Genomic DNA, 23,204 nt, shown 5'->3' on the forward strand with positions numbered 1-23,204 from the left:
GCAATACAAACATTTATTATTCAAGGAAATATTTTAAATATACTTTCTAATACTCAACATATGGACCAGTCATGAACGAGAACCTGCCGAGATCAAGATCTTGTCTACTTATGAAATAGACTGAGCGCTCAGGGCAGGGATAGTGAATGAAGACTATGCTATAACTGAGACAGGCAGATAGCATGATATATGTACCATTTATTCTGCCTTTTAGATGTAGATAGTTAAACTGGTTTAAACGTAGATTTTAATAGCTATAAGAGTCCAGAGTTAAAAACAACTAAAATACAAACATAGGGAAAGTAAGACACATTTATAAGACACGTAATATTGATCCCAAACGATTAACATGCTTTAAAGGGTTGTCTCACATCAGCAAACGGCATTTATCATGTAGAGAAAGTTAATACAGGGCACTTACTAATGTATTGTCGATACCCAGATTGCCTCCTTTGCTGGCTTCATGCATTTTTAAATCACATTATACACTGCAGATTTCCAGGGGTTACGACTACCCTGTAATCCAGCATTGGTGGTCATGCTTGTACAATATAGGAAAAAGAACCGGCCTCTCTGGCGGCCGGGACCGTGGAAGTGCACATAGGCACAAATGTGCAGCAGATCCTGCCCCAGCCACCTCATATCTGTGCTGCAGCAGTGGCCATAACCCCTAGATACGAGCAGTGTATAATGTGATGGAAAAATTAATCCAGCCAGCAAAGCAGGCAATATGGACAATCACAATACATTAGTAAGAGCCTTGTATTAACTTCATCTACATGAAATGAGACAACCCCTTTAACCCCTTCAGGACCCTGCCATTTTTCACCTAAAGGACCAGGCCATTTTTTGCAAATCTGACCAGTGTCACTTTATGTGGTGATAACTTCAAAACGCTTTTACTTATCCAAGCCATTCTGAGCCTGTTTTCTCGTCACATATTATACTTCATGACAGTGGTAAATTGAGTCAAAATATTTCAATTAAAATTTTCAAAAAAATACCAAAATTTACCAAATATTTGGAAAAATTAGCAATTTTCTAGATTTCAATTTCTCTGCTTTTAAAACAGATAGTGATACCTCCTAAAATAGTTATTACATTACATTTCGCATATGTCTACTTCACGTTTGGATCATTATGTAAATTTACATTTTCCTTTTTGGGGACGTTAGAAGGCTTAGAAGTTTAGAAGCAAATCTTGAAATTTTACAGAAGGTCTGAAGTTGTCACGGATGGTGTACAGGAAACAAGACAATACCATATAAACAATGTCTCTCTGGATCCACAACTAAGGAACAAAGGGAGACCCCTGCAATAGACCTGCCGCTCTCCCTCACTGCTCAGCCTATGCGAACACCCCAAAGGTGGATGGCCGCATATCCACGTTCCTCGGCTATCTATTACCTGAAGACCCTACAATAGTGAAGGGACACGACCACCGGCTCCCTACACTGACACGGAGGGAGTCAGGGTCACCTGGATCCAGAAAAGACAAAATCATAAATACATAAACAGCACTTATCTTGCAGACGAATGACGACTGACGACTGGGAACTGGGAACAGCATGCACACACACTCCAGGAAGTTGTATCAGCCGCACACTACTGCATTATGGGGAGGAACTTAAAGGGTAGCGATCAGTCTAACTGCATGACAGCTGAGATAGACTAACGAGATGAGAAACTAAACCAAAACAAAGAAATTCAAGGAGGAGGATCTGAGAAGCTCCTGTGAGCGGTTCTCAGCTGTCTGGCTGTGACAGTACCCCTCCCTCTAGGAGTGGACTCCGGACACTCAGGGCCCACCTTCTCAGGATGGGACCTATGGAAAGCCCTGATGAGACGAGAGGCCTTAATGTCCGTCACTGGGACCCACATCCTCTCCTCAGGACCATAACCCTCCCAATGAACGAGGTACTGGAGGGAACCGCGGACAAGACGAGAATCCACAATCCTAGAGACCTGAAATTCAAGATTTCCATCAACCATAATCGGAGGAGGAGGCAAAGGCGAGGGTACAATAGGTTGAACATAAGGTTTCAATAAGGACTTATGAAAAACATTATGGATCTTCCAAGTCTGAGGAAGATCAAGACGGTAGGCAACAGGATTGATGACAGACAGGATCTTGTAAGGCCCAATAAACCTAGGACCCAACTTCCAGGAGGGAACCTTCAATTTGATATTCTTGGTAGACAACCACACCAGATCACCAACATTCAGGTCCGGACCAGGCACACGTCTCTTATCCGCCACACGCTTATCTCTCTCACTCATGCTCTTTAGATTATCCTGAATCTTTTGCCAAATAGATGACAAAGACGAGGAGAATCTGTCCTCATCAGGCAAACCAGAAGAGCCCTCTCCCGAGAAAGTCCCAAACTGCGGATGGAACCCATATGCACCAAAAAATGGTGACTTATCAGAGGACTCCTGACAACGGTTATTTAAAGCAAACTCAGCAAGGGACAAAAAAGAACACCAATCCTCCTGATTCTCCGCCACAAAACAGCGCAGATATGTCTCCAGATTCTGATTGACGCGCTCTGTCTGGCCATTCGACTGCGGATGGAAAGCAGAAGAGAATGACAACCGAACCCCCAAGCGAGAACAGAAAGCCTTCCAGAATCTGGAAACAAACTGCGTGCCCCTATCAGAGACTATGTCTGAAGGAATCCCATGCAATTTGACAATGTGGTCAATAAATGCCTGCGCCAGCGTCTTAGCATTGGGCAAACCAGGAAAAGGGATAAAATGCACCATTTTGCTAAAACGGTCCACCACCACCAGAATCACAGACTTCCCCGAGGAACGAGGCAAGTCCGTTATGAAGTCCATGGACAGATGTGTCCAAGGACGGGAAGGAATGGGCAAAGGAAGGAGAGGACCTGATGGCCGTGAATGAGGGACCTTGGCACGAGCGCAAGTCTCGCAAGCTGCCACAAAACCCTCAACCGACTTACGAAGCGCAGGCCACCAGAATCTCCGAGCGATGAGATCCAGTGTGGCTCTTGCCCCCGGGTGCCCAGCAAGGACCGTGTCGTGGTGTTCTTTAAAAATCTTGTGTCTCAAAGCGAGAGGCACAAACAACCTCCCAGGAGGACAAAGATCAGGAGCTTCTGACTGGGCTGCCTGCACCTCTGCCTCCAATTCAGGAAAAAGAGCAGAGACCACCACACCTTCAGCCAAAATGGGACCCGGGTCTTCAAAATTCCCACCTCCCGGAAAACAACGTGACAGGGCATCTGCCTTCACATTCTTAACCCCAGGGCGGAACGTAACAACAAAATTAAACCTTGAAAAGAACAAAGACCATCTGGCCTGTCTCGGGTTCAGACTTGGCTGACTCCAAGTAGGCCAGATTTTTATGGTCAGTAAACACGGTAATAGGGTGTCTGGCTCCCTCTAGCCAATGGCGCCATTCCTCAAAAGCCAACTTGATGGCCAACAATTCCCTATCTCCCACATCATAATTTCTCTCTGCGGAGGAGAGTTTCTTTGAGAAAAAGGCACACGGTTGCCATTTGGCAGGAGAGGAACCCTGAGACAAGACCGCACCCACCCCTACCTCAGAAGCATCAACCTCAACTATGAAGGGTAACGAAATATCAGGTTGTACTAGGATGGGAGCGGAAGCAAAACTCTCCTTGATATTAGAAAAGGCCTTACGCGCCTCTACCGACCAGGAAGAAAAATCTACCCCCTTTCTGGTCATATCAGTGAGTGGTTTAACAACAGAGGAATAATTCAAAATAAATTTCCTGTAATAATTGGCAAAGCCCAAAAAACGCATCAGCTCCTTCTGATTCTCAGGAAGCTCCCACTCAAGCACAGCGCGGACCTTCTCGGGGTCCATGCGAATACCAGAAGCGGAGACAAGAAACCCCAGAAATTGGATTTCTGGAACCGCAAACACACATTTTTCCAGTTTCGCGTATAATTTATTCTCCCGCAGGATGAGCAAGACCTGACGTAAGTGTTCCTTATGAGTCTTGAAATCAGGAGAAAAAAATCAAAATGTCATCCAAATACACTAATACAAATTTTCCCATTAAATGATAAAAAATGCTGTTGACGAAATGCTGAAAAACGGCTGGGGCATTCATCAAACCAAAAGGCATAACCAAATTCTCAAAATGGCCCTCAGGGGTATTGAAAGCCGTCTTCCATTCGTCTCCTTCTCTGACCCTAACCAGGTTGTATGCCCCTCTTAGGTCTAATTTGGAAAAGACTTTAGCCCCAACAACCTGGTTAAACAGGTCCGGGATCAGAGGAAGCGGATAAGGATCACGAATAGTGATACTGTTCAGCTCCCTGAAATCCAGACAAGGTCTTAAAGAACCATCTTTTTTCTTAACAAAGAAAAAACCAGCGGCAACAGGTGACTTCGAGGGTCGTATGTGTCCTTTTCTCAGACTCTCAGAGATATAAGCCCGCATAGCGACCCTCTCAGGTTGGGAGAGATTGTATAAACGAGATTTAGGCAGCTTGGCGCTTGGGATGAGATTAATAGGGCAATCATACTCCCTGTGCGGAGGCAAACCCTGAACTCCACTCTCAGAGAAGACATCCAAAAATTCAGAGAGGAAAGGTGGTACAGTCTTAGTAGAAACCTCAGAAACAGATGTTATGAGGCAATTCTCTCTGCAAAAGTTACTCCAACCATTTATTTGCCTCGCTTGCCAATCAATGGTGGGGTTATGTTTAGTGAGCCAGGGTAGCCCCAACACTAGAGGAGTAGGCAAACCGCTAAGGACGAAACATGACACATCCTCAACATGAGCATCACTCACAATTAAACGGATATTGTGAACTATGCCCTTTAATGATTTCTGAGAAAGTGGAGCTGAATCAATAGCAAAAACAGGAATATCCTTTCCCAAAGTGCATACCTGGAAACCATGAGTTATTGCAAATTGATTATCAATGAGGTTGACAGCTGCTCCACTATCCACAAAAAATGCTCTTGCTCTCTAGCGCCACCCTAGCAGGCAGGACAAAACGGGAACTACAAGCAAACGGAAAACCTTCAATTTCCGCCTCAACCCTGCCAATAGTAACAGACGGAACATTTTTAAAAGATTTTTTCCTTTTTGTCTCTTTATTACTCCCAGAAAACTGCCTGAATCTCCTAGAGGGACAAACATTTGCCAGATGATTTATACCTCCACAACAAAAACAAACCCTCCCCTGCGGGCTGAATCTTCTATTGTCAGAGGCAATCAACCCCAGCTGCATGGACTCCTGCTCAGAAGGGGCTGACAGCGACTGAGACCCCTGTGCACAGAATGAGACCGCTGCACTGTCCCGGGACTGAGTATGACAGGAAGGAGAGATCTCTCCTCTCTCTCTAAGACGCCTGTCAATACGAACAGCCTGAGACATAGCAGAATCCAAGGAGGTAGGTCTTTCATGAAAGGCAAATGCATCTTTCAATCCCTCTGAAAGACCATAGCAAAATTGACTTCGGAGTGCAGCATCATTCCAACCCGTATCTGCTGCCCATCCCTGAAATTCTGAACAGTATATCTCTGCGGATTGTTTACCCTGGCATAACAGACGTAGTCTAGACTCAGCCAGAGCAATACGATCCGGATCATCATATATCTGACCCAGGGCTAAAAAGAATTCATCCACTGAACGAAGGGGCCGTGCCCCCTCCGGCAGCGAAAAGGCCCAGGACTGAGCGTTACCCCTGAGCAGCGATATAATGATCCCCACCCTCCGTTCTTCATCACCAGAAAAATGGGGAAGAAGGCAAAAATGGAGTTTGCAAGCCTCTCTAAAACGCACAAAATTCTCACTACCCCCGGAGAACGTATCCGGGAGCGAGATCTTAGGCTCAGCACAAACTCCATGAACGCAAGCTGAACCGGTCATTTGAAACTGAGAAAAAGTCTTACGGAGATCAGCTACCTCCAAAGAAAGACCCTGAAAGCTTCAGCCAAAAGTGAAACCGGATCCATGCTTGAGACGGTTTTGGCGGCTGATAATGTCACGGATGGTGTACAGGAAACAAGACAATACCATATAAACAATGTCTCTCTGGATCCACAACTAAGGAACAAAGGGAGACCCCTGCAATAGACCTGCCGCTCTCCCTCACTGCTCAGCCTATGCGAACAGCCCAAAGGTGGATGGCCGCATATCCACGTTCCTCGGCTATCTATTACCTGAAGACCCTACAATAGTGAAGGGACACGACCACCGGCTCCCTACACTGACACGGAGGGAGTCAGGGTCACCTGGATCCAGAAAAGACAAAATCATAAATACATAAACAGCACTTATCTTGCAGACGAATGACGACTGGGAACAGGGAACAGGGAACTGGGAACAGCATGCACACACACTCCAGGAAGTTGTATCAGCCGCACACTACTGCATTATGGGGAGGAACTTAAAGGGTAGCGATCAGTCTAACTGCATGACAGCTGAGATAGACCATCGAGATGAGAAACTAAACCAAAACAAAGAAATTCAAGGAGGAGGATCTGAGAAGCTCCTGTGAGCGCTTCTCAGCTGTCTGGCTGTGACAGAAGTCACTTTGTTAGGCTTACATAATACTGTAGAAACCACCTATAAATAAATGGCCCCATTTTAGAAACTACACCCCTCAAGGTATTCAAAACTGATTTTACAAACTTTCTTAACCCTTTAGGTGTTCCACAAGAATTAAAGGAAAATGTAGATGAAATTTCAGAATTTCACTTTTTTGGCAGATTTTCCATTTTAATCATTTTTTTTCCGCTAACAAAGCAAGGGTTAACAGCCAAATAAAACTCAATATCTATTACCCTGATTCAGTAGTTTACAGAAACACCCCATTTGTGATCGTAAACTGCTGTATGGGCACACGGCAGGGCGCAGAAGGAAAGGAACGACATGTGGTTTTTGGAGGGCAGATTTCACTGGGATAATTTTAAGTTGCCATGTCCCTAGAGTTGAAACTTCCAAAAAGTGACCCCATTTTGGAAACTACGGGATAAGGTGGCAGTTTTTTTGGTACTATTTTAGGGTACATATGCTCTTTTGTGAAGTAAGGTATCAAAAAATAGCTGTTTTGGCACAGTTTTTATTCTTTGTTTTTTACAGTGTTCATCTGACAGGTTAGATCATGTGGTATTTTTATAGAGCATGTTGTTACGGACGCGACAATACCAAATATGACAACTTTTTTTGTTGTGTATTTCGGTTTTACATAATAAAGCATTTTTGAAAAAAATTTTTTTTTAATGTCTCCATATTCTGAAAGCCATAGTTTTTTTTTTTTTTTTTTGCGACTGTCTTTTTTTTCGGTATGAGATGACGTTTGATTGGTACTATTTTAGGGTGCATATGAAGTTTTGATCGCTTGGTATTACACTTTTTGTGATGCAAGGTGACAAAAAAAAAGGCTTTTTTTTATACCTTTTATTTTATTGATTTTACGGTGTTCACCTGAGGGGTTAGGTCATGTGATATTTTTATAGGCCAGGTCCTTACGGACATGGCAAAACCTAATATGTATACTTTTATTTATTTATGTTTTACACAATAATATAATTTTTGAAACCAAAAAAATATGTTTTAGTGTCTCTATAGTCTGAGAGCCATAGTTTTTTTATTTTCTGGGCAACTGTCTTAGGTAGGAGCTCATTTTTTGCGGGATGAGGTGACAGATTGGTACTATTTTGGGGGACATATGCCTTTTTGATCGCTTGGTGTTGCACTTTTAGTAATGTAAGGTGACAAAAAAATGTTTTTTTTAGCACAGTTTTTATTTTATTTTTTTGACGGTGTTCACCTAGGGTTAGGTCATGTGATATTTTTATAGAGCCGGTCGATATGGACGCCGCGATACCTAATATGTCTACTTTTCATTTTTCCCTATTTTTTTTTTTTACTTTCTTTTTGGAAAAGAAAGCTTTTTTTACTTGAAACTTAATTTTTTTCACTTAATTTTTTGTCCCACTCTGGGACTTCAACTTTTGGGGGTCTGATGCCCTTTACAATACTTCTGTATTGTAATGCATTGGCTGTAAGTGTATTACACACTGTAACACACTTACAGCTTCCTGCCTGTGAGATCCAGGGGGCTGGATCTCACAGGCTGTCATGGAAGGCAGTCATGATGCCTAAGGAAAGCATAGGGCTGACTTTCCTGCCATTGGCTCCCCGTCACAGCAGCATTTTACACAGGCAACAAAATGAACAAGATGCAATCACTGCTGGCAGTGTTAAGGTTCTTTTAGGGTCCATTCACACGTCCGTGTGTGTTTTGCGGATCCACGGATCGTGCTGCCCCATAGAAATTAATGGGTCCAAATTGCAGATGTGTGAATGGACCCTTACATGGGACAATACAGCAGCAGATTGTCAGGAAGAAAGCGTTCCTTCCCGACAATCGCCTGCTCACTGGTGGAGGAGAATGCTGCATTTACATGCAGCGATCTCCTCCACATTATGGGGACTCATTATTTGCCGGCAGCAGATGCTGCTTACACAGCACGATCTGCTGTGGGAAAACCATCATTTTTGTGACCGCACAAATGATCTGTTACTGAATAAGCATTTCTCTCGTTCATCAAGCAATCGGCGGTGCATTTACACCGCCAGATAAATACGAATAATTGTTTTTATGAACACTCGTTAGCGATTATCTGCAGGAGTCTCGGCCCGTGTAAAGGGCCCTTTAAACTGTACAGGCAAACAGTCCCAACTAGTAATACCCAATTGGCAATTCATTCATAAATAGCTGAGGAACATAAGAGGAACAGAATAACACATTTATAGAGGCTCCAGAACTGTTAGTACATGGGGAATACAAGTAGTTACTAAACCAGACATGTCAGAAGAGGTTACAGGTCCTCTTTAACAGGCTCTCTTCAAGGGGTTTTCCGGGACTTTTATGGTCTATTCTGAGAATGAACACAATGAATGGCATGACCCATTGTTTACACTGGCATGGTGGCTTATTTGTATGGGCAACTGTGCCTGGTGCTGCAGATTACTTCTATTTAAGTGAATAGTACTAAGCTGCATTACCAGGCACAGCACCATGGCACCCCTTCATTGTGCTGACCAGTTGTCAGACACCCAATGTTTAAAAATGAATGGCTTAAATGGATTGTCCAGGCTTTTACTATTGATGACCTATTCTCAGGCTAGGTCATCAATATCAGATCAGCAGGGTTCCGACACCTGGCACCCCTGCCCATCAGCTGCATGAAGATACGGCAAAGACCATAGACCACAGCAGCGGACAGGAAGAGAGAAGGGAGACAGCACGTGCACACCGTCTGCTCATAAAGCTGATGGGCGGGGGTGCCAGGTGTCGGACCCCTTCCAATCTGATATTGATGACGTATTGCGTAAAAATAATAAAATGTAAAAAACAAAAACTATGGGGGTCATTTACTATCCAGAAATACTCTTCTATTAGGCATATTTCTGGTGCAGATTGTGGCGCAAAAAAGTAATTTGTGCAGCAATCTGTGACTTTTTCCTGCTCACGCAGGGTCTAAAGAAGTGCACGTGGCGCGGGCGGGGAGGCCCGCCACATTCATCTGTTGCCCGTTCAATGAATTTTCATTTCTCTACCATAAGCCGTCTCCAAAGGTGTTTCAGAGAATTTGGCAGTACATCCAACCGGCCTCACAACCGCAGACCACGCGTAACCACGCGTAACCACACCAGCCCAGGACCTCCACATCCAGCATGTTCACCTCCATGATCGCCTGTTTTAGGCATAGAAAACGGTCTCAATATAAGTCAGCAAGGAACGTGGTTTACATTTAGACAGGCGAAGGATGGGCCGAAGAGATGTAGAGGCTCTAAACTTTGGTGGATCCACCGCTAGCTATAGGGGTTAAGATCGCCGTCTAAAATGCCAGTCTTAGGGTACTTTCACACTAGCGTTTTTCTTTTCCGGCATAGAGTTCTGTTAGGGCTCTTTCACACCTGCGGTCTTTTCTTCCGGCATAGAGTTCCGTCGTCGGGGCTCTATGCCGGAAGAATCCTGATCAGTTTTATCCTTATGCATTCTGAATGGAGTGAAATCCGTTCAGGATGCATCAGGATGTCTTCAGTTCCGGAACGGAACGTTTTTTGGCCGGAGAAAATACCGCAGCATGCTGCGCTTTTTGCTCCGGCCAAAAAGCCGGAACACTTGCCGCAATGCCGGATCCGGAATTAATGCCCATTGAAAGGCATTGATCCGGATCCGGCCTTAAGCTAAACGTCGTTTCGGCGCATTGCCGAAGCCGACATTTAGCTTTTTCTGAATGGTTACCATGGCTGCCGGGACACTAAAGTCCTGGCAGCCATGGTAAAGTGTAGCGGGGAGCGGGGGAGCAGTATACTTACCGTCCGTGCGGCTCCCCAGGCGCTCCAGAGTGACGTCAGGGCGCCCCAAGCGCATGGATCATGTGATCGCATTGAACACGTCATCCATGCGCATGGGGCGCTCTGACGTCATTCTGGAGCGCCCCGGGAGCCGCACGGACTGTAAGTATACCGCTCCCCCGCTCCTACTATGGCAACCAGGACTTTAATAGCGTCCTGGCTGCCATAGTAACACTGAAAGCATTTTGAAGACGGTTCCGTCTTCAAATGCTTTCAGTACACTTGCGTTTTTCCGGATCCGGAGTGTAATTCCGGCAAGTGGAGTACATGCCGGATCCGGACAACGCAAGTGTGAAAGAGCCCTTACAGGGGCTCTATACCGGAAAAGAACTGATCAGTTATATCCCCATGCATTCTGAATGGAGAATAGTCCGTTCAGGATGCATCAGGATGTCTTCAGTTCAGTCATTTTGACTGATCAGGCAAAAGAGAAAAAACCGTAGCATGCGACGGTTTTATCTCCGGCGAAAAAAACTGAAGACTTGCCTGCATTTTTCCCCATAGGAATGTATTAGTGCTGGATCCGGCATTCAAAATACCGGAATGCGCAGACCGGTAAAAATGTAAAAAAAGATACAAGACGGATCCGTCTGTCCGCATGACAAACGGAGAGACGGATCCGTTCTTGCAAATGCTTTCAGTCACATCCAGATCGGCGGATCCTGCTTGCTGGATCACACTGCTGCAAGTGTGAAAGTAGCCCTAATAAATGACCCCCTAAATATTTGTAATTTCTGTAATCGTACTGACCCAGAGAATAAAGTTATCATGTTATTTATGCCAAAAAAATGAACACTGCAAAGTTTATAAAGAAAAAACTCTGTGGCGGTATTGTTGTTTTTCCATTTTCGAAAAAAGCTAATAAAAGTTAAATCAGTAAGTCATATTTATCCCAAAATGTGCAATTAAAAACTAAAACTTGTCCTGCAAAAAACAAGCCCTCATAAGACTACATTGACGGAAAAATAAAAAGATGGTCAGACTGGTCACTAAGGGGTTAAATAATAATAATGAAGTAAGACACATACACCTGTACATAACAAAACAACGTTTACTGTAATGTACCTATAATCCTGTGCTGACATATGCCAAAAAAGTGTTTTTGAGGGTACTGAAATTTGCAATTTACCAATAACAGTCCATTGTGGACTGCCAGTGCACAAAAACTATGCCTGGATCTATTTATCGTAAAACTAAATAATCATATAAAATGAGGAAAAGTACAAAAAATAAATAAATTATATATACACTGAACAAAAATATAAACGCAACACTTTCGGTTTTGCTCCGATTTTGCATGAGCTGAACTCAAACTGGTTTTCTGACCCCCCCCCCAGTAAGGCTAAACTGCACTTCAGAGTGGGCTTTTATTGTGGGCAGTCTAAGGCACACCTGTGCAATATTCATGCTGTCTAATCAGCACCTTGATATGCCACACCTGTGAGGTGGGATGGATTATCTCGGCAAAGGAGAAGTGCTCAGTAACACAGATTTAGACAGATTTGTGAACAATATTTGAGAGTAATGGGTCTTTTGTGCAAGTAGAAAATGTTTCAGATATTTGAGTTCAGCTGATGCAAAATGGGAGCAAAACCGAAAGTGTTGCGTTGATATTTTTGTTCAGTGTATATACAGTTGCAAGAAAAAGTATGTGAACCCTTTGGAATGATATGGATTTCTGCACAAATTGGTCATAAAATGTGATCTGATCTTCATCTAAGTCACAACAATAGACAATCACAGTCGGCTTAAACTAATAACACACAATAATTAAATGTTACCATGTTTTTATTGAACACACCATGTAAACATTCACAGTGCAGGTGGAAAAAGTATGTGAACCCCCAGACTAATGAAATTTCCAAGAGCTAATTGGAGTGAGGTGTCAGACAACTGGAGTCCAATCAATGAGATGAGATTGGAGGTGTTGGTTACAGCTGCCCTGCCCTATAAAAAACACACAACAGTTCTGGGTTTGCTTTTCACTAGAACAGTGGTTCTCAACCTTTCTAAAGCCGTGACCCCTTAATACAGTTCCTCATGTTGTGGTGACCCCCAACCATTAAATTTTTTTCCTTGCTAAGTCATGACTAATTTTGCTACTGTTATGAATTGTAATGTAAATATCTGATATGCAGGATGTATTTTTATTGCTACAAATTGAACATAATTAAAGCAGAGTAATTAATCACAAAGACATCCACAGATCCCCCCCTAAACAGTGGCATCCACAGATCCCGCCTAAACAGTGCCATCCACAGATCCCCCTCCCCTAAACAGTGCCATCCACAGATCTCCCCCTAAACAGTGCCATCCACAGATCTCCCCCCTAAACAGTGCCATCCACAGATCCCCCCTCCCCTAAACAGTGCCATGATGGCACTGTTTAGGGGAGGGGGGGATCTGTGGATGGCACTGTTTAGGGGGGAGATCTGTGGATGGCACTGTTTAGGGGAGGGGGGATCTGTGGATGGCACTGTAGGCGGATCTGTGGATGGCACTGCCATCCAAAGATCCCCCTACAGTGCCATCCACAGATCTCCCTCCCCGACGCTCACAGCAGTATATTTATAAACTAATCAGTAACTACTTTAACTTTAATCATTGCTCATTGCTGAGCTCTTTACTTGGATTATAATTTATTTGGATATGGGATATCTTACTTTGTCTTAGCTCCGGTAATAGCAGGCAGTGCGGGGGGCGGCGCTCACTCACTGACGTCACGCGCCTGCGCCGCCTAGTGGGAGGAGCAGGCGCGTGACGTCAGTGAGTGAGCGCCGCCCCCCCGCACTGCCTGCTATTACCGGAGCTAAGACAAAGTAAGATATCCCATATCCAAATAAATTATAATCCAAGTAAAGAGCTCAGCAATGAGCAATGATTAAAGTTAAAGTAGTTACTGATTAGTTTATAAATATACTGCTGTGAGCGGCGTGGCCCTGTATATTCTAACCCCCAGGCAAGCGTCCCTGTCACCATGGGAACGCCTGGGGGTTAGAATATACCATCGGATCTTCTGAGTTACTCAGCCGCAAAACAAGCACCGGCTCTGCTTGGCCCCGGGCCAGCTCGGGGCCCCAACCAGCTCGGGGCCCCAAGCAATTGCTTGTTTTGCCTGTCTGTTAGCGACGGGCCTGGACCCACAATAGGAAGCCTCAGGCGACCCCCCGGAAAGGGCCGATCGACCCCCAAAGGGGTCGCGACCCCTAGGTTGAGAACCGCTGCACTAGAAGCATTGCCTGATGTGAATGATGCCTTGCACAAAAGAGCTCTCAGAAGACCTACGATTAAGAATTGTTGACTTGCATAAAGCTGGAGAGGGTTATAAAAGTATCTCCAAAAGTCTTGCTGTTCATCAGTCCATGGTAAGACAAGATGTCTATAAATGGATAAAGTTCAGCACTGCTGCTACTCTTCCTAGGAGTGGCCGTCCTGTAAAGATGACTACAAGAGCACAGCGCAGACTGCTCAATGAGGTGAAGAATCCTATAGTGGCATATGCCAACATCCCTGTTAGCGAATCTACGATACGTAAAACACTGAACAAGAATGGATTTCATGGGAGGATACCACAGAGGAAGCCACTGCTGTCCAAAAAAAAAAACATTGCTGCACGTTTACAGTTTGCACAAGAGCACCTGGATGTTCCACAGCAGTACTGGCAAAATATTCTGTGGACAGATGAAACCAAAGTTGAGTTGTTTGGAAGAAACACACAACACTATGTGTGGAGAAAAAGAGGCACAGCGCGCCAACATCAAAACCTCATCCCACCTGTGAAGTATGGTGGTAGGGGCATCATGGTTTGGGTCTGCTTTGCTGCATCAGGGCCTGGATGGATTGCTATCATCGAAGGAAAAATGAATTCCCAAGTTTATCAAGACATTTTGCAAGAGAACTTATGGCCATCTGTCCACCAGCTGAAGCTCAACAGAAGATGGGTGTTGCAACAGGACAACGCATAAGCATAGCATAGATCAAGTAAATCAACAACAGAATGGCTTAAACAGAAGAAAATACACCTTCTGGAGTGGCCCAGTCAGAGTCCGGACCTCAACCTGATTGAGATGCTGTGGCATGACCTCAAGAAAGCGATTCACACCAGACATCCAAGAATATTGCTGAACTGAAACAGTTCTGTAAAGAGGAATGGTCAAGAATTACTCCTGACTAGGGATCGACCGATTATCAGTTTTACCGATATTATCAGCCATTATTCTTGATTTTGAACGTTATCGGAATCGGCATCTATTTTGCCGATATACCGATAACGTATCGGGAACAAGGATCGCGCTGCTGACAGCGCTCTCTGTGTTCCCTCAGCAGCACAGGGGAGAAGGAAGCAGTGTCTCCCTCCCCCTGTGGTGCTGCTGCCACTGCCATCAATGAGAGGAGAGAGGAGAAGAGGAGGGGCGGGGCTGTGGTCACTGCGCCACCAATGAAGATAACTCTCTCATTAATTCATATACAGGAGGCAGGAACTGGCTGCAGAATCACATAGCCGGCTCCTGACCTCTATGAGCGGTAGCTGCGATCTACGGTAGTTAACCCTTCAGGAGCCGCGGATCGCAGCTACCGCTCATAGTGGTCGGGAGCCGGCTATGTGATTCTGCAGCCAGCTCCCGCCTCCTGTATATGAATTAATGAGAGTTATCTTCATTGGTGGCGCAGTGCGCCCCCCCCCGATCCCCCCAGTATTAATCATTGGTGGCAGCGGCCACAGGGTCCTCTCCCCTCCTCCTCAGCGGCAGTTGCGATCAGAGCCCCAGCAGTGTAAGTCTGGGGGTCCGATCGGTTACCATGGCAGCCAGGACGCTATTGAAGATCTATCAGGGTGAATAGGACAACTATTAGTCCGTAACGGGGCTAATAGTTAGTAAAAAAAAACAAAAAAAAAAACACAACACACCAAAATATTAATTATAAATAAAAAATAAAGATTTACAACAAAAAAAAAAATACACGTGAACAATAAACATTCATTTTCAGCAGATTTGTGTAGGAATTTTATTTATTTTTTTCAAAAATGAAAATTCACTGAATATCAGTATATCGGCCTGAAAGTTCACAGATTATTGGTATCGGCCCTAAAAAAATCAATATTGGTCGATCCCTACTCCTGACCGTTGTGCACGTCTGATCTGCAACTACAGGAAACGTTTGGTTGAAGTTATTGCTGCCAAAGGAGGTTCAATCAATTATTAAATCCAAGGGTTCACATACTTTTTCCACCTGCACTGTGAATGTTTACATGGTGTGTTCAATAAAAACATGGTAACATGTAATTCTTTGTGTGTTATTAGTTTAAGCAGACTGTGATTGTCTATTGTTGTGACTTAGATGAAGATCAGATCACATTTTATGACCAATTTGTGCAGAAATCCATATCATTCCAAAGGGTTCACATACTTTTTCTTGCAACTGTATATATATATTTATTCTTTACAGATACGTGCAATGTCAAAACAGAAGCAGTTTCAGTCTTAGTTAGCTACTTTCACACTAGCGTTTTTGCTGGATCCGGCAGGGTTCGGCAAAAACGCTTCCATTACTGATAATACAACCATCTGCATCGGTTATGAACAGATCCGGTTGTATTACCTTTAACGTAGCCAAGATGGATTAGTCATGAGCTCCATTGAAAGTCAATGGGGGACTGATCAGTTTTCTATTGTGTCAGAAAAAAAACGGATCCGTCCCGATTGACTTGCATTGTGGGTCACGACGGATCCGTCTTGCTCCGCATCCTAGTAAGGAAAGCAAACCGCCTAACATCATCATCTTAGATCGAAACACCACAGTGGTCTGTCACCATGGACAGATTCATTATAAAACAAACAAACACAGAAAGAAAAAAGGTTCACGTCACTAGACTACCTCAAAGGTTATCCCAGGATTACTGTGGTTTTTAACAGTTATACTCATGTAGTTGCTTACCTCATGTACGCCTTCCCCATGTTTTTTTTTTTTCAATGGGCCCTCCTTCACTATGTAGACAAATTACTCTCGCTTCCATCCGGTATGTAGCACTTCCTGTTGCTGTATCCAACCAAACCCATGATGCATTTCCCCATCCTCTGCCACAGCTCCAGCACCGCCCCTAATAATGCCCAGCTAGTTACACAGACTCCCCCTATCACTGACTCTGTTGATGGTTTGATTTATCCATGAACATAATATCATAGGAAAATAAGAAAGTGCTGCATGGACATGATCATGTGACCACAGCCCAGACCGGGAGATAGGAGCAATGAAGATAAAAGAAATTCAAAATTGCAGTTACCTTCATAAATTATTATATTAAAGGATGTTACTGCTAAACCCTTTAAGAAAAAGATGTGGCATGAGCTGGTTGAGATGCAACCAGACAGGCAGGTAGAAAGTCAAAGTTCTTTTCTACATGCCTGAAAATCAGATCAAGGAGTATTCACTTATAGCGACCTCTTCCTTGCTTTCCCTAATATTGAATATAACGTTAATATACAATAGCCTCAGGATACAATATTTTCAACATACAATGGTCTTTTCTGACCCATCGTAAGTTTAAACTAGACTCAAGGCCACTTCTCTGGTGAAATAGCTGTATTAGTTGCTAGTTAGCAGCTATTCCTGACTGTTATATTTAAGAACTTATTTTATCTCTCTCAGTTATCTGCTTATTTTTCTTAAATCTTCATTTTCTCTTATTTTGGATGACATTTTGGGGCTTTGGAACCAATTACTCAACTTACAATGGTTTTCCTGGAACCAATTAATATTGAAACTTGAGGGACCACTGTATTGCCTTCATGGTTCCAGTCATGGAATAATGTATCCACATCTGTAAACAGGGGAAATATTTAAAGGGGTTTTACAACACATAGAATAGGTCATCGGTATCTGATCGGTGGGGGTCACCCACCCAGGACTGCCATTGTAGCACTGGTGCCTTCTCAAACAGCTGATCTGCGGGGGGAGGGTTGCCAACCAGAATTTTTTTTTTTCTGGACAACTTATCCTAAAATCACGAACGGCCAAGATTTGTTACGGACAAATTGGAAAACCATAGTGAATGATACATTTTCTAAGTAATACATGTCTATAGCTCAATATACTGATAAGAACCCATTACAAGCATTTACTGCGAGCTGTAAAATGATGATAATTACCACTAAAATAATCTAGTCAAGTATCATCAGCCTCAAAAAAAATCACGGACACCTATTTTTTTCAGACAGAGGAAAAAAGTTGCCTATTTTTACGGCCTGTCCAGAAGTTTCTGTAAAGGTTGGCAACCCTGTGCGGGGGTACTGGGTGTCAGACCCCTACCAATCAGATACTAATGGCCTATCCAAAAGGATAGGTCATCAGTTAAAAAGTCTCAGAAAACTCCTTTAAGGGCTGTTTCACCACAGACAACCCCTTTCAAATTATAGCTGCAACGGCGGTCAGTGGTTTTCAAAGGCTCCACCTCTCAATAACCTTAGCAAACAGCTGAATTAGACATTGGAAATGAAGCGGCTCCCCGTGAAACATTTCCAATGAAGCATCTACTGGAGGGGAAATGTAGTGTTACTTAGGCAACTGAAGTATAGCAGAGCATTCTGGATCATGGAGGGGGTCTACCATTTGATACCCATAAGAACTAATAGTACAAATGGATAGTGTTCAAAGATTTCTGCGAGCACACAATCACGAGGCTAGGGACACGTTCCAGTACCTACAGATAAGACATATATGACCACTACATTTCTTCAGACACCTGTAAGGAGGGAGCTGTGCAATGCACGTTGAAAGAATCTATGTGACCAGTTTCTTTGCAACTGAATCCACAAAACCTTCACAAAGCAAACACATTCACCACCAATACAAAGGTGTACAAAGCAAGCAGAGAAAAAAAGGCTTAAACCTAAACCATTATGTCAAGAATTGAGCGCTGAGCACAATATGTATCTTCACTTCATTTGCTTTGAAAAGCCTAATAATGAATGCTAATGACAGGAGGAGAAATGTCAGGACAAGAAATGTACAACCAGAAAATCTTGTTTTGTTCTTTCAAGATGAGCCTCGAGTGAAATAAAAACATTACACCGATACTTTTCAAGTTTCATCAAGTTTTTCTGTAATGTTTAAATTAACGTTATTAAGTCCAACATGTCCTCAACTTTCAGTAAAGAAGTGAAGAATACAAAGAAGTCTACATTAGCAATGAAAATGAAAGCTAAAGCTCCTGCTATAAAATGCAACTGAAAGAAAAGCACATGGAGAAGAATAAGTAAGTCCTGAAAAACCCCTTTAAATTGTAAATTTATATGAAAAAACATATTATTCCATATTATTCCTTTAAATTGTAAATTTATATGAAAAAACATATTATTCCATGCATATTATTCCATTGGCAGTCTCCAATCTAAGTAGGACCTACAGAACTATTACCGGATTACTATGATTTTTAACAGTTATGCACATGTGGTTTCTTACCTCATGTACGTCTTATGCACTTTTTGTCCCCCAATTTGGACTCGCCTGACTCCTCTCACTTTCTTTGGTTTCCATCTTGAATGTACAACTTCCTGTTGCTATATCCAACCAAACCCATGATGCACTTCTCCTTCCTCTGCCACAGCTCCAGCACTTCCCCTAACAATGCCCAGCTAGTTTATAGCTCTTCCCACCTAGCCAGGTACATAGACACCACCTATCACTGCCCATGGACATAACATCACAGGACATAAGCTGCATGGACACAGCCCAGAATGGGCGATAGGAGCAATAAAGGAACAAATACATTATAAAATTACAGCTAAGAGGATTGTCCACCCTGGGCAATCACTACTTGTTGGAAGGGTCCCTTGACAATAACCTGGTCAGAAAATGCCTTCTTGTTGAGCCCCCTCCCAGCATGCAGCTATAATCTATGGGGAAACCAGGCAGTAAGTATTCAACTTTTATTGTAGTGAAAGCATGCAATACACTGTGCCCATTCCTGGAAATGTAGGACAGGTCATCCACAACACAAGATCCGGTTTGTAGCTTCTCTCAACTGCTGCTAAGAAATGAGGATTATATAAATTATAGGGGGGAAGGGGGCAGAGTGTACCGGTCCCATACTGCGGGCTGCTCCTATCCATTCAGGCATTAGGAAACCGGTTGTCCTGCCGTGCCACCGAGGTTTCTGTATTTCAGTAGAGGGGCAGCACTGTAAGATCTGAAGCAATTCTACAGTGCCAGCTGTATACAGGACAGGCCATTAGCGTCTCTTAGTGAACATAGTACATACGTTATATATAGCCCACAGTATGTACCGCTGCTGGGATGTAAAAGCAAACTCTGCTATAAAAGTTATATAGAAGACTGTTCACATTCCTGCACTATGATCAGTATATAACTGGCGGTACAGTTTAAAAGTCATAAAGATATCCGTCTCATGTCTGAAATACCAGGACACCCACACAGTCCTGTGAGATGACAACCTGTAATTCTGGTAGTAACAATTTCCACTGTAAGATCGTGTATAGAGGACGTAAGAACACCTTGCACACAGGATATTGTGTATTCCTGGTGTTGAGCGCAGATGGACCAGCAAATGCCCTTTGTAAGAACTTGTGGTTTAATAGATACGGCTTCTGCAGATGTCTGGCAGAATACTGCGGCTTACTGCTTTACTTTACAAATCTAGTCAGATTCAGTGGTTGGTCGTGCTTCCTGGGCATAAACTAGCACTACTGCCAGGTGCTGACTCATGGCACGAGCGCCAGCCAAAGGCTTTCCTGTAGCAACAAGAAAGGACAGAAAGGAAACCATGTTTTCTATGGCTGATAAATTATTAAGGCACATGTGAAAGTAGAGGAAAACACACAAAAATGAGACTGGAACAAGAGGAGGGCTGGTGGAGAAGCACATGGTGATGCATGCACACACGATAACAGCATGATGTTAACATACAGTATCTTGCAAAAGTGAGTACACCCCTCACATCTTTGTAAATATTTTATTTGACAACACTGAAGATATGACCCTTTGATTCAATGTAAAGTATTCAGTGTACGGCTTGTATAACAGTGTAAATTTGGAGTGCCCTCAAAATAACTGAACACACGGCCTTTAACCACTTCCCACCACGCTAACGCCGAAAGGCGTCATCTCTGCGGCGCTCCCAGGTCGAACTAACGCCGATTGGCGTCATCTCGGGTGAGCCGAGATTTCCTGTGAACGCGCGCACACAGGCGCGCGCGCTCACAGGAACGGAAGGTAAGAGAGTGGATCTCCAGCCTGCCAGCGGCGATCGTTCGCTGGCAGGCTGGAGATGTGATTTTTTTAACCCCTAACAGGTATATTAGACGCTGTTTTGATAACAGCGTCTAATATACCTGCTACCTGGTCCTCTGGTGGTCCCCTTTGTTTGGATCGACCACCAGAGGACACAGGTAGCTCAGTAATATGTTGCACCAAGCACCACTACACTACACCCCCCCCTGTCACTTAATAACCCCTTATTCACCCTTGATCACCCCTGATCACCCCATATAGACTCCCTGATCACCCCCCTGTCATTGATTACCCCCCTGCCATTGATTACCCCCCTGTAAAGCTCCATTCAGATGTCCGCATGATTTTTACGGATCCACTGATAGATGGATCGGATCCGCAAAACGCATACGGACGTCTGAATGGAGCCTTACAGGGGCGTGATCAATGACTGTGGTGATCACCCCATATAGACTCCCTGATCACCCCACTGTCATTGATTACCCCCGTCATTGATCACCCCCCTGTAAAGCTCCATTCAGATGTCCGCATGATTTTTACGGATCCACTGATAGATGGATCGGATCCGCAAAATGCATACGGACGTCTGAATGGAGCCTTACAGGGGCGTGATCAATGACTGTGGTGATCACCCCATATAGACTCCCTGATCACCCCCCTGTCATTGATTACCCCCCTGTCATTGATCACCCCCCTGTAAAGCTCCATTCAGATGTCCGCATGATTTTTACGGATCCACTGATAGATGGATCGGATCCGCAAAACGCATACGGACGTCTGAATGGAGCCTTACAGGGGCGTGATCAATGACTGTGGTGATCACCCCATATAGACTCCCTGATCACCCCCCTGTCATTGATTACCCCCCTGTCATTGATCACCCCCCTGTAAAGCTCCATTCAGACGTCCGCATGATTTTTACGGATCCACTGATAGATGGATCGGATCCGCAAAACACATACAGGCGTCTCCCTGGAGCCTTCCAGGGGGGGTGATCACCCCATATAGACTCCCTGATCACCCCCCTGTCATTGATCACCCCCCCTGTCATTGATCACCCCCCCTGTCAGGCTGCATTCAGATGTCCGTATGATTTTTACGGATCCACGGATACATGGATCGGATCCGCAAAACACATACGGACATCTGAATGGAGCCTTATAGGGGGGTGATCAATGACAGGGGGGTGATCACCCCATATAGACTCCTTGATCACCCCTCTGTAAGGCTCCATTCAGACATTTTTTTGGCCCAAGTTAGCGGAAATTTTTTTTTTTTTCTTACAAAGTCTCATATTCCACTAACTTGTGTCAAAAAATAAAATCTCACATGAACTCACCATACCCCTCACGGAATCCAAATGCGTAAAAATTTTTAGACATTTATATTCCAGACTTCTTCTCACGCTTTAGGGCCCCTAGAATGCCAGGGCAGTATAAATACCCCACATGTGACCCCATTTCGGAAAGAAGACACCCCCAGGTATTCCGTGAGGGGCATATTGAGTCCATGAAATATTGAAATTTTTGTCCCAAGTTAGCGGAAAGGGAGACTTTGTGAGAAAAAATAAAATAAAATCAATTTCCGCTAACTTGTGCCAAAAAAAAAAAATTTCTATGAACTCGCCATGCCCCTCATTGAATACCTTGGGGTGTCTTCTTTACAAAATGGGGTCACATGTGGGGTATTTATACTGCCCTGGAATTTTAGGGGCCCTAAAGCGTGAGAAGAAGTCTGGGATCCAAATGTCTAAAAATGCCCTCATAAAAGGAATGTGGGCCCCTTTGCGCATCTAGGCTGCAAAAAAGTGTCACACATCTGGTATCGCCGTACTCAGGAGAAGTTGGGCAATGTGTTTTAGGGTGTCATTTTACATATACCCATGCTGGGTGAGATAAATATCTTGGTCAAATGCCAACTTTGTATAAAAAAAATGGGAAAAGTTGTCTTTTGCCGAGATATTTCTCTGACCCAGCATGAGTATATGTAAAAAGACACCCCAAAACACATTGCCCAACTTCTCCTGAATACGGCGATACCACATGTGTGACACTTTTTTGCAGCCTAGGTGGGCAAAGGGGCCCACATTCCAAAGAGCACCTTTAGGATTTCACAGGTCATATACCTACTTACCACACATTAGGGCCCCTGGAAAATGCCAGGGCAGTATAACTACCCCACAAGTGACCCCATTTTGGAAAGAAGACACCCCAAGGTATTCCGTGAGGGGCATGGCGAGTTCCTAGAATTTTATATTTTTTGTCACAAGTTAGCGGAAAATGATGATTTATTATTATTTATTTTTTTTCCTTACAAAGTCTCATATTCCACTAACTTGTGACAAAAAATAAAAACTTCCATGAACTCACTATTCCCATCACGAAATACCTTGGGGTGTCTTCTTTCCAAAATGGGGTCACTTGTGGGGTAGTTATACTGCCCTGGCATTTTAGGGGCCGAATGCGTGAGAAGTGGTTTGAAATCAAAATCTGTAAAAAATGGCCGGTGAAATCCGAAAGGTGCTCTTTGGAATGTGGGCCCCTTTGCGCACCTAGGCTGCAAAAAAG

At 43.9% G+C, this 23,204-nt stretch overlaps 1 protein-coding gene across 1 annotated transcript in view; it reads right to left on the reverse strand.

Moving 5' to 3' along the window:
• PIBF1 (progesterone immunomodulatory binding factor 1) overlaps positions 1 to 23,204 on the reverse strand; it is a 264,396-nt gene that overhangs the window by 95,447 nt on the left and 145,745 nt on the right.

Source organism: Bufo bufo, chromosome 3 (assembly GCF_905171765.1).
Source record: "Bufo bufo chromosome 3, aBufBuf1.1, whole genome shotgun sequence".
In the NCBI taxonomy this organism is placed as follows: Eukaryota; Metazoa; Chordata; class Amphibia; order Anura; family Bufonidae; genus Bufo; species Bufo bufo.